This window comes from Phyllobates terribilis, unplaced genomic scaffold (assembly GCF_046119375.1).
Source record: "Phyllobates terribilis strain yellow unplaced genomic scaffold, ASM4611937v1 Scaffold_212__1_contigs__length_3418457, whole genome shotgun sequence".
NCBI classification, from domain to species: domain Eukaryota; kingdom Metazoa; phylum Chordata; class Amphibia; order Anura; family Dendrobatidae; genus Phyllobates; species Phyllobates terribilis.
Window position 1 is genome coordinate 2,282,501 of NW_027362972.1, and position 12,286 is coordinate 2,294,786.

Below are 12,286 nucleotides of genomic sequence, written 5' to 3' on the forward strand. Positions count from 1 at the left end.
CCCGAATGGATCGTCGCGGTCACGGGGACGTGCGATCGGCCCGAGGTTATCCAGAGTCGCAACGCTTACGGGGAGAGCGCGGCAGGGGGGAGGCCGCGGAGGACCGTCCCGACGCCGCGCCCGGGACCCCGGATTGGTTTTGATCTGATTAATGCACGAATCCCTGGCGGTCAGCGCTCGTTTGCACGTATTAGCTCTAGAATTATCACAGTTGTCCGAGTCAACGGTTTGGAGCGATCAAAGGAACCATAACTGATTTAATGAGCCATTCGCAGTTTCACTGTACCGTCCGTGTGTACTTACACGTGCATGGCTTAATCTTTGAGACAAGCATATGCTACTGGCAGGATCAACCAGGTAGCCCCCCAACACGACTGGACCGCGTCGAGGTTCGGGAGAGGAGAGGCCTGCGGGAAGAGAGGGGGGGCGGCGGAAGAGCCCCGCGGCGGCAGGGCGCCCGGACGGAACGGGTATAGGCAGGGCGTGCGGCGTCCGGAGAGGATGCGGGATGGCATGGGGCTTCCCTGGGGGGGGCGGGGAACGGAGCCCTCGCAGCACCGGGGACATGTGCGGGAGGAGCGGCTCGCTGTGCGGTGCGTGGTCCCGAAGCGGCAGGCGTCTGGAAAACACCCCTTGCACGGGGAGGGCGAGGTGACTGGCCTCCGGAGGACGCCACGGCCGCCCCCGTCTCACCAACCGCACCCAAGGCAACACACAGGGTCGCTCGGGGAGATGGCGTGCGGGGGTGGGCCTATGTGGCGCCACCGTCTGGCTTAGACCTGCCTCCGCCGCGGGGGGTCCTCGACCCACCGGCGGACAGGCACGAGGATTGGGAGAGGGGGGCTGGCCGTCAGGGTCCGCCGCGGCTCCGGCACTAACCCGACGACGCGGAGGTCGCGTGGGTGGTCGTCGGCCAGGCCGTGTCGGCGTCGCCTTCCAGAGTAGTCCCTCTTCCCGCTCGCGCCCGTAACCTCAAAGGGATGCCCGAGCGGCTTTTCCTCCCAGGGCTGCTCCCCGCCCGGGGGCGGGAGCGCATGGGGAACCCCAGGTCGGCCTTTCACCGTACTCCCTACCTCTTGGCCCTCGTTCCTTCTCCCGTTCTCCATCTAACCCCTTGGCTCTGGGGTTTCCGCGCTCGCTCTCTCTCTCCTTCTCCCTGCCGAGCCGCCAGGGAGGATGAGGGTCGAAGGGGAAAGGTGACGGTCGGGCTGGGGCACACCACACGGTGAGAACCCCCTTCGCCTGCCTCCACACATCTGTCGTCCTCCCCACTGACGTAGGGGCCCGGGAAAAGACTGGAAATCGCGAAGCTCGGCAGTGGCGCGGAGACGCCACCCACCGCCGCCGCTGTCGCCACCGCCGCGGAGGCCGCCCTGTCGGACGCGAGGGGCGGCGCGGGCCTCCGCTGGCCGGTTACGCATCTGGAAGAAAAGGGCCGCCCTCGGAGAAGATCGGTGTGCTTCCCCGCACAGGAAGCGATTCGGACGACGGCCCCCACGCCTGGGTGGGTGGGCGCCACGCCGTTCGCCCGTGCGGGTCGTCGGACCGCTGCCTTCGCTCGGGTCGGGCCAATCTCCCCACGGCTCGGCCACCTCCGCGGACGGGAGGCGAGGCCGGCGTGCGCGCCCAAAGATAGGTGTCGAAAGCCCGGGGGTAGAGGAGGAAGGGGACCGCTCACCTTAAGCCAGCGCGAGCTCCAAAGCCCGGGCCGAGCGAGCGGCGCCACCTCCCCACCCGGGAGCGCTGCGCCAGATCGATCGGAGGAAGAGCAGGGGTGCGTGGAGGGACTTGCCCAAGTACGGAGGCTGCTAACCCCTGTCGTCGGGAAATACGTGCCCAAGAGTCCTGGAAGCGAGACTCGGGTACAGGCGCCCTTGCAGAGGGGGTACTGGATGTGGAACTGGGGTCAAAGCCACAAAAGCATCCGCCCTCATGGAGCCTCTCCCGGGCCTAAAAATCCAGATTTTAGCCTTGACGGCGCCCCCATGTGGAGAACCAGGGCCCGTGGGGGGGGTCTGGCCAGGCTCACTTCAACCCAGGAACACCTCTCTGACTTGGGATAGGCGACCGGCAAAAGTCCCCCCACGCAGCTGCGGAAGCCTGGGTTCAGCCAAGGTGCAGACCTCCAGCCGAACAGGGACTCATAGCCAAAACGCGTACCCGGGCCTACGGAGGTGAAAACCTGCTTAAATGAGTCAAAATGTGTCGGGGCTGAGAGGTACCTCTCTCTCATATATTCTGCCGGTGGTGTGCAAAACTGGGTCTTTGTATGGAGTGTCACCCTATACCCACTTTAGGGACGCATTCCAAAAAGTACCCGATCGCCTGGAACTGTCAGGCGGATTCGGCTCCCTGGAATTTCCTCATTCTGGTTCTTTTTCACTTTTTGTCTCTTTTGCGACATCTAGTGGGCAGGCTGCATTACTGCAACCAGGGACACCTCAAAACGCTTGGAACTGGGGAGCGGGCTCAATTTACTAACGTTTTGCGGGTCCTGGAAGTCAAAATTGTGACTTCTGAAAACGACTAAGTATGAAGGACTCATCGGGCGAATCGCTCTGGAACTGAAATCGGATGCGCTCACTCACATTTTCCCCTCTCTGGAAGTCTGACACAAGTTGAAAAATTTTCTAAGTCCACAAAAAAATTTTTTTAAACTTTTTTTCAATTTTCCCCCTGTGGGATATATATTTTACCCACACATTTGGAGCTCTCCTGGGATGCCCTCTAACATATTATAACCTCATTTTGTGGAAGTTTTCACAAAATTGTGAAATTTTCAAAAAGTCAGAAATTTTGACAAAAACGACTAAGTATGAAGGACTCATCGGATGAATCGCTCTGCAACTGAAATCGGATGCGCGCACTGACATGCTCCCCTCTCTGGAAGTCTGACAAATGTGTGAAAATTTTCTAAGTCCACAAAAAATTTTTTTTACAACTTTTTTTCAATTTTCCCCCTGTGGGATATATATTTTACCCACACATTTGGAGCTCTCCTGGGATGCCCTCTAACATAGTATAACCTCATTTTGTGGAAGTTTTCACAAAAAAGAGAAATTTTCAAAAAAGTCCAAAATTTTGCAAAAACTACTAAGTATGAAGGACTCATCGGATGAATCGCTCTGGAACTGAAATCGGATGCGCTTACTTACATGCTCGCCTCTCTGGAAGTCTGACACATGTGTGAAAATTTTCTAAGTCAACAAAAAAAAATTTTTTCAACTTTTTTTCAATTTTCCCCACGTGGGATATATATTTTACCCACACATTTGGAGCCCTCCTGGGATGCCCTCTAACATAGTATAACCTCATTTTGTGGAAGTTTTCACAAAAAAGTGAAATTTGCAAAAAGTCAGAAATTTTGCCAAAAACGACTAAGTATGAAGGACTCATTGCGCGAATCGCTCTGGAACTGAAATCGGATGCGCTTACTCACATGCTCCCCTCTCTGGAAGTCTGACACATGTGTGAAAATTTTCTAAGTCCACAAAAAAAAATTTTTTCAACTTTTTTTCAATTTTCCCCCTGTGGGATATATATTTTACCCACACATTTGGAGCTCTCCTGGGATGCCTTCTAACATAGTATAACCTCATTTTGTGGAAGTTTTCACAAAAAAGTGAAATTTTCAAAAAGTCAAAAATTTTGACAAAAACGACTAAGTATGAAGGACTCATCGGATGAATCGCTCTGGAACTGAAATCGGATGCGCGCACTGACATGCTCCCCTCTCTGGAAGTCTGACACATGTGTGAAAATTTTCTAAGTCCACAAAAAAAAATTTTTACAACTTTTTTTTCAATTTTCCCCCTGTGGGATACATATTTTACCCACACATTTGGAGCTCTCCTGGGATGCCTTCTAACATAGTATAACCTCATTTTGTGGAAGTTTTCACAAAAAGGTGAAATTTTCAAAAAGTCAGAAATTTTGCCAAAAACGACTAAGTATGAAGGACTCATCGGATGAATCGCTCTGGAACTGAAATCAGATGCGCGCACTGACATGCTCCCCTCTCTGGAAATCTGACACGTGTGCAAATTTTCTAAGTCCTCAAAAAAAAATTTTTTTTCGACTTTTTTTCAATTTTCCCCCTGTGGGATATATATTTTACCCACACATTTGGAGCCCTCCTGGGATGGCCTCTAACATAGTATAACCTCATTTAGCGGAGATTTTCACAGAAAAGTGAAATTTTCAAAAAAGTCAAAAATTTTGCAAAAACGACTAAGTATGAAGGACTCATCGGATGAATCGCTCTGGAACTGAAATCGGATGCGCGCACTGACATGCTCCCCTCTCTGGAAGTCTGACACATGTGTGAAAATTTTCTAAGTCCACAAAAAAAATTTTTTTAAACTTTTTTTCAATTTCCCCCCCCGAGGGATATATATTTTACCCACACATTTGGAGCCCTCCTGGGGTACCTTCACACATATTTCCCCTCTCTATAGAGGAAGACTGGAGGGCCTCAGCCCAAAATTCTGGAACTGTTTCTGTACACCGCAGCACTATTAACCACTTCGCACCAGAGCCTGTTTTTGCCTTCGTGACCAGGCCAATTTTTTCAATTCTGACCACTGCCAGTTTATGAAGTAATTACTCTGGAACGCTTCAATGTATTCCCCTGACTCTGAGATTGTTTTTTTCATGACATATTGTACTTCATGATAGTGGTAAAATTTCTTCGATATAACTTGTGTTTATTTGTGAAAAAATCGGAAATTTGGCGAAAATTTTGAAATTTTCAAACTTTGAATTTTCATGCCCTTAAATCAGAGAGATATGTCACACAAAATAGTTAATAAATAACATTTCCCACATGTCTACTTTACATCAGCACAATTTTGGAACCAAAATTTTTTTTTGTTAGGGAGCTATAAGGGTTAAAAGTTGACCAGCGATTTCTCATTTTTCCAACAAAATTTACAAAAACATTATTTTAGGGACCACATCATATTTGAAGTCACTTTGAGGGGTCTTTATGACAGAAAATACCCAAAAGTAACAACATTCTAAAAACTGCACCCCTCAAGGTGCTCAAAACCACATTCAAGAACTTTATTAACCCTTCAGATGCTTCACAGGAATTTTTGGAATGTGGAAGAAAAAAATTAACATTTAACTTTTTTCACAAAAATGTTACTTTAGACCCAATTTTTTTTATATTCACAGGGGTAACAGGAAAAAAATGGACCCCAAATTTTTTTGTGCAATTTCTCTTGAGCGTGCTGATACCCCATATGTGAGGGAAAATCACTGTTTGGGCGCACTGCAGGGTTCGGAAGGGAAGGAGCGCCATTAGACTTTTTGAATGTAAAATTTGTCTGAATAATTAGCAGACGCCATGTTGCGTTTGGAGAGCTCCTGATGTACCTAAACCCCCACAAGTGACACCATTTTGGAAACTAGACCCCTTAGGGAACTTATCTAGATGTGTGGTGAGCACCTTGAACCCCAAGGTGCTTCACAGAAGTTTATAATATTGAGCTGTAAAAATAAAATTTTCACATTTTTCCCACAAAACTGTTTTTCATCCCTTAATTTTGCATTATCATAAGGGTAATAGGATAAATTGCACCATGAAATTTGTTGTGCAATTTCTCCTGAACACGCTGATACCCCATATGTGGAGGCAAATTACTGTTTGGGCGCATGGTAGGGTTTGAAAGGGAAGGAGCGCCATTTGACTTTTTGAATGTAAAATTTGTTTGAATAATTAGCAGACGCCATGTCGCATTTGGGGAACCCCTAATGTGCCTAAACAGTGGAAACCCCCCACAAGTGCCACCATTTTGGAAACTAGACCCCTTAGGGAACTTATCTAGATGTGAGGTGAGCACCTTGCACCCCCAGCTGCTTCACAGAAGTTTATAATATTGAGCCGTAAAAATAAAATTTTCACATTTTTCCCTCAAAAAATGTTTTTCATTCCCTAATTTTGTATTATCATAAGGGTAACAGGATAAGTTGCACCATGAAATTTGTTGTGCAATTTCTCCTGAACACGCCGATACCCCATATGTGGAGGCAAATTACTGTTTGGGCACATGGCAGGGTTTGAAAGGGAAGGAGCGCCATTTGACTTTTTGAATGTAAAATTTGTTTGAATAATTAGCGGACGCCATGTCACATTTGGGGAGCCCCTAATGTGCCTAAACAGTGGAAACCCCCCACAAGTGCCACCATTTTGGAAACTAGACCCCTTAGGGAACTTATCTAGATGTGTGGTGAGCACCTTGCACCCCCAGCTGCTTCACAGAAGTTTATAATATTGAGCCGTAAAAATAAAATTTTCACATTTTTCCCATAAAAAATGTTTTTCATTCCCTAATTTTGCATTATCATAAGGGTAACAGGATAAATTGCACCATGAAATTTGTTGTACAATTTCTCCTGAGTACGCCGATACCCCATATGTGGGGGAAAACCACTGCTTTGGTGTACGGCAGGGTTCGGAAGAGAAAGGAGCGCTATGTTGGCTGGGATAGGCAGCAGACACCATGTCACATTTGAAGAGTCGCTGACATGTCAAAACAGCAGAAACCCCCACAAGTGACCCCATTTTGTAAACTACACCTCTCAAGGAATTCATCTAGGGAAGTAGTGAGTATTTTTTAATTTTTAAATTTATACCATTGGGCAGTGAAAAAAGCATAATTATATTTTTACCACAAAAAAATGTTTTACCCTCAGATTTTACATTTTCACACAGGGCAATGGGTAAAAATGGTGCCGAAATGTGTCACACAATTTCTTCTAAAAGTGGCAATACCCCATATGTGGCTGTATCGTACCACTTAGCCATACGGTGAGATCTGGGGGGTACGGAGTGCTATTTGACAATTGGAGAACAAATTATTGTAGAATAGGCATTTGGATTTGGGAGCACAAAATTTTCTGAATTTCTTTTGGGGGGCAAGGGTCATTTTGCTTTTCCAGAGCCTTTCTGCTACCAGTAACTTGGAAGTCCCTTATATTTTTAACAGATGACGGACCTGAGTGGGGACTAGCTTTTTTTGAGGACTGAGTTGAAGCTTTTATTGGGAACATTTTACGTAACATTTATCCGGCGCTCTAGGCTGAGCACTTACATCGGGGTTTCCATCTAAATTTCCAAGTGATGTAATTCAGATGAAACCCCTGCAGGATCCATTCACTATAATGAGGCAGCAGAGTTACTCTCTACTCCGTCTGGCCTCTGTTTAGCGGTGTCCTTTTTTTCAGAAGTGCACAAAACTGTGGCCAACCACACTTTTATGCATGCCTAAAACAAATGACACCGTGGGATCCCAGGCTAGACGGCGTCCACAGTGCCTATATCTGCCTCATTACAGGGAATCTTCCATCATGGGTTCCGGCTGAATCACGTATTTCAGAGATTTACACGGAAACTCTGGTGTAAGTGCTCAGCGCAGAGCACAGGATAAATATGAGCAGAGCCTTACTGGGATCTTTGGGAGACATAATAAACAAATCAGTAGCAGGTGAAGAATTGGTTTAATTTATTTTTTACGCCGTTCCTAGTGTGATATAACTGATTAGATTACTTTATTCTTCGGGTCGGTGCGATTACAGAGATACCAGATTTATATCGGGTTTTTATGACTGACAGCTGTCACACACTAAAATACGCTTTTTTTGCAAAATCTAGTTTTTGCATCACCATATTTTGAGAGCTATAATTTTTCCAGATTTCGGCCGACAGAGTCATGTGACGGCTTGTTTTTTGCGGGACGAGTTGACATTTTTATTGGTACCATTTTTGGGTACGTGACATTTTTTGATCGCTTTCTATTCTGTTTTTTGGGAGGTAAAATTAACAAAAACAAACACTTCAGGAATTGTTTTTTGAGTTTTTTTCTATGCCGTTCTGCGTGTGGTAAAAGTGATCAGGCAGCGTTATTCTTCGGGTCAGTACGTTTACAGCGATACTACACTTACTGTATTTTTTTTAATGTTTTGGCACTTTTACACAATAAAACAATTTTATAGAAAAAAAAAAATTTTTTTGCATTGCTTTATTCTGAGCGCTATAACTTTTTTATTTTTCGTCTGATGGAGCTGTATGGCGGCTTTTTTTTATGACGTTTTCAGTGGTACCATTTTTATTTCTATTCTGCTTTTTGATCGCATTTTTTTCCACTTTTTGTTTGGCGATATGATGAAAAAGCATATTTTTTTGCTCCGTTTTTTTATTTATTTTTATTACGGTATGCACAGAAGGAGTTAATTAGTGTGACAGTTTTATAGCTCGGGTTGTTTCGGACGCGGCGATACCAAATATGTGTACTTTTTTTGGTTTTGTAAAAATATATGGATTTATTGGTTTAATATTTTATTTATTTATTTTTATTTATTTTGTGATTTTTTTTTAATAGTTTTAAAACTTTTTTTTTACTTTTTTTTTACATTTTTACTTAGTCCCTGTATGGGACATTAATTTTTATTTTTCTGATCACTGATCTCATGTAATGTAATAGACATGTATTACATTACATGAGATCTTCACTGACTGTTTCAGTCAGTCTCCTCTCTGGCTCAGCTTGCAGGCTGAGCCAGACAGGACACCATATATGGCAGAGCTGGAGGCGGTCATGTGACCTCCAGCTGCCATAGCAACCCCAGGCCCTGAAAGGAAACGGAGGTCTTCGGAGGTAAGACGACCCCCTCTCCTCCTGCTGTCTCCTATTTGCCGCGATCACTATAGATCGCAGCATATAGAAGACAGCAAAGGGTTAACATCACCGGGACCTGATCTAATCAGGGCCTGATGATGTTCCCTGTCAGAGCTAACGCTCTGCACCGGAATCGCAGTGCTTGCAGGACCCTGGGGGTCCTGAGCGCTGCGCGACCACCCACCGTTTTTAAACGTCGGCGCTGCACAGAGTCCAGGCAGCGCGGACGTTTATCTACAGTGGGCGGTCGGGAACCGGTTAAGTTTTACTTTGGCTGTGTTCACACATGTTGTGTTTTTCAGCTTCAGAAAACTGCATCAAAACACAATCTCTGGCAGGAAATCAGCTGCGTCAAAAACGTTTTGCTGCGTTTTTTGATGCATTTTTTGTGAGTTTTTTCAGCGATTTTTTTCACTGTCCTGTCTCTATTTATGCATGTACATAAAGTTCTGTTAAAAAAGAACCCCATTCTATTTCACCATCAAAAACGCTGCTGCAAATTTTGGTGCATTTTTTTAGCGTTTTATTCATCACTGTATAATGACGTGATTTTCCTCCAAAATATCAGTAATTAATGGGGGCACTCTCCTACACCTCTACTGAGGTCCGATATTAAGGCTATGTGCACACTATGCAGAAATGCTCAGGATTTTTTCCTGAGCGTTTCTGCATCTTTCTGGCAGGAAAAAAAGCATGCGGATTGTACATGTGGTTTTCTGCCAGGGACATGCGGAAATGAAGCGGTCTTCACTTTCATTTCCGCATGCGGGTTGACAAGTGCTTCCCAAGCGATTTTAGCATCACTTGGAAAGTGCTTGTCAACTTCACACTATATAAATCCATGCAACCGGCATGGATTTATATAGTGTGTGAATGTCAAAAAATAAAAAACAAATATATACTTTACACTCTGATGGCCCCCGGTGTCCTGCTTCATCGGTTCCGGATGCCGGCAGTGAAGACTTTAGGACCTTCCGACGTCAGCGTCACGTGACCCGTCACATGACTCTGACGTCAGCGAAGGTCCTTCATTCAACCGCGAAGTGCGCGGGAAGCCGGCAGGACGCAGCGCGGGCCGTCAGAAGGTGAGAATATATATATTTTTTATTTTATTCTTTTTTTTTTTAATGGTACCTGGGTCTGGATGAGAGTCCTCTCCTCCACACCCGGATACCATCCGCACATTAGACCGCATGAAAAGCGCATCAACATATACAGTGATGCGGATTCCATGCGGTCTAATGCAAGTCAATGGCGGCAAAAGAGCAGCGTTTCCGCAAAATTAATTGACATGCTGCGGATTTTTGACCGCAGCATTTACGCTGCGGAAAAATCCGCATCATGGGCACAGCACATGCGTATTTCAATTGGGGAACATTGCTGCCCTTCTACCATGCGTTTTTCATGCGTTTCCGCGGTGTTTACGCAACTGCAAAAACGCCGCGGAAACGCATGAAAAACGCATCGTGTGAACTCAGCCTCACTATTAACATCAAACTTGACTATTAATAATTAATTTCCACTAATGTTATCTGGGCCTTATACTATATACCAACTGAGACAAAATCGTGTGCTAATAAAAGGTATTTATTACACAAAAGTCTACAGTTAATATACTACTATGTATCACACTAACACAGTACACAAAACGGATTCACAATTCCCAATTACCTAATATATTTTCCACCCACGTTTGCTAATCACTCATGCAATATCGGCCCACCCAACTATACCAACTTTGCCTATATATATCTATCAATATCTAGAAGGGTTAGTACAGGGTATGTAGGGCTAGTAAGTAAAGAAGTTACAGGGAAAGAGAGATACTCAGCCATGTGTTGTTATGTCCATCTTCAAGAGTCTAAGGGGCCTTAGCACATGTGCATTCTGGGGTTTTAAGTCCAGCCAGTGTCCAGCTTCATGTCACAGGAAATGATGTATTATTCCCTGCCCACTGGCTAAGATCTTTGTTCATGTCCAACCATACTCGCAAAACCTGTTTTAGCACATGGCTGGACATTCTATTGAAACCTCCCCCAGCAGCAAACAGACTGAAACACATGGGGAGATGTGGGGCCAATATATACATGTATACTTATCTGCAAGCATGGCTAGCATGCAGATACGTATATACATGTACAACCTGGAACACTTCCCTTTACAACCACCCATTATTTCCCATGGGTGAAAAAACACTGACAAAAATGCTGAAAGTGACATGCTCTATTTTCCAAAAACCCAACCAAGGCACAAAATACGCAACAACAAAAAAGCATGATGTGTGAACAGACAATTCTGGTTTCTCATAGACTTTGCTGGTACTGCAAAACACAGCTGAAAATTTGCATAAAAATCTGCAGCAAAAAATGCTAAAAAAAACACAACATGTGTGAACATAGCTTTTAAGTGAAGTTTAACTTGAACTTATTATATGTTGTCAAAATTACTCACAAAACGTCGCTTTCAAAAGCCACAAAAGACGACGGAGGGGTTTCCTCATTTCTTGTGAATTTCTTTCTGTAGAAACATACAAATCAAGGTCTGTGTTAAGAGTCAAAGTGAAAAGAAAAATACTATTTTAAATGATAAAACCATCAAGGTAGAGGGAGTTGTACTTGCAAATGTGGAGTGAAGAAATGTTCATTGTTCTTATGGGTCTTAATTCACCAACAACTACTTGGATATTGCATTTTACCTAACCAGGTGGGTGTCAAAAAGGGCAGATAGACACCTACACCATCACAAGACCCTACAATTACCATGAAAGGCAGCACCCACCACTTCCTCACTGATACCTCAGATGCCTCTCCTAGATAAGAGCAGTCTATGCGGTATGCAATGTATCGTCCTTCAGGGAGCGCTTCTTCCCAGACCATTTCAACGTCTCCAGCATATCCAACTCCTTTTGAGTACCAGCCTACTGCTCCAATCATGCATTCCCCGTCATATCTTTTGCCATACTTACGGATGCAAAGTCTGCTTCCAATATCACAGGCTGGAGTGACTTGTAAGTTTCGTAATAGTGAGATCACAGATGTCTATGCAAGCACCGTGTAACGCATGTTACACAAGTCTTGAATGGTAGCTCAAAAAAAGATGAAGAAGCATCGACTTCAATATCATCATAAGAAGCGTCGACACAAGTTTGCAAAAAGGTATGAAAAGTGAACTGTAGAAGATAGGAAACGGGTGGTTTGGAGCTATGGGACAAAAGTCAATAGACTAGGCTATGATGGGTGAAAATGGGTCTGGAAGAAACAAAGGAAAATGGGGCTAAAGGATGGAGAAATTGAAGGAACTGTCAAGTTCGGTGAAGGAAGCCTGATGATATGGGGTTGTTTCACAGCTAAAGGCGTTGGATACTTTACCAGAATCGATGGTGGTCTCAATGCTGAGCTATATGTGAGTATCCTACAAGACTAATTACTTTGTACACTCGAGTACCATCGGTATGAAAAGGACAACATAGTGTTCCAGTAGGACAACGAACCAAAGCATATGTTGAGATTGGCAAATAAATGGTTCAATGACAATGAAGTCGAAGTGCTGGATTGGCCCCCACAGACCTCAGACCTTAATCCAATTTAACACTTGTGGGTAGAATG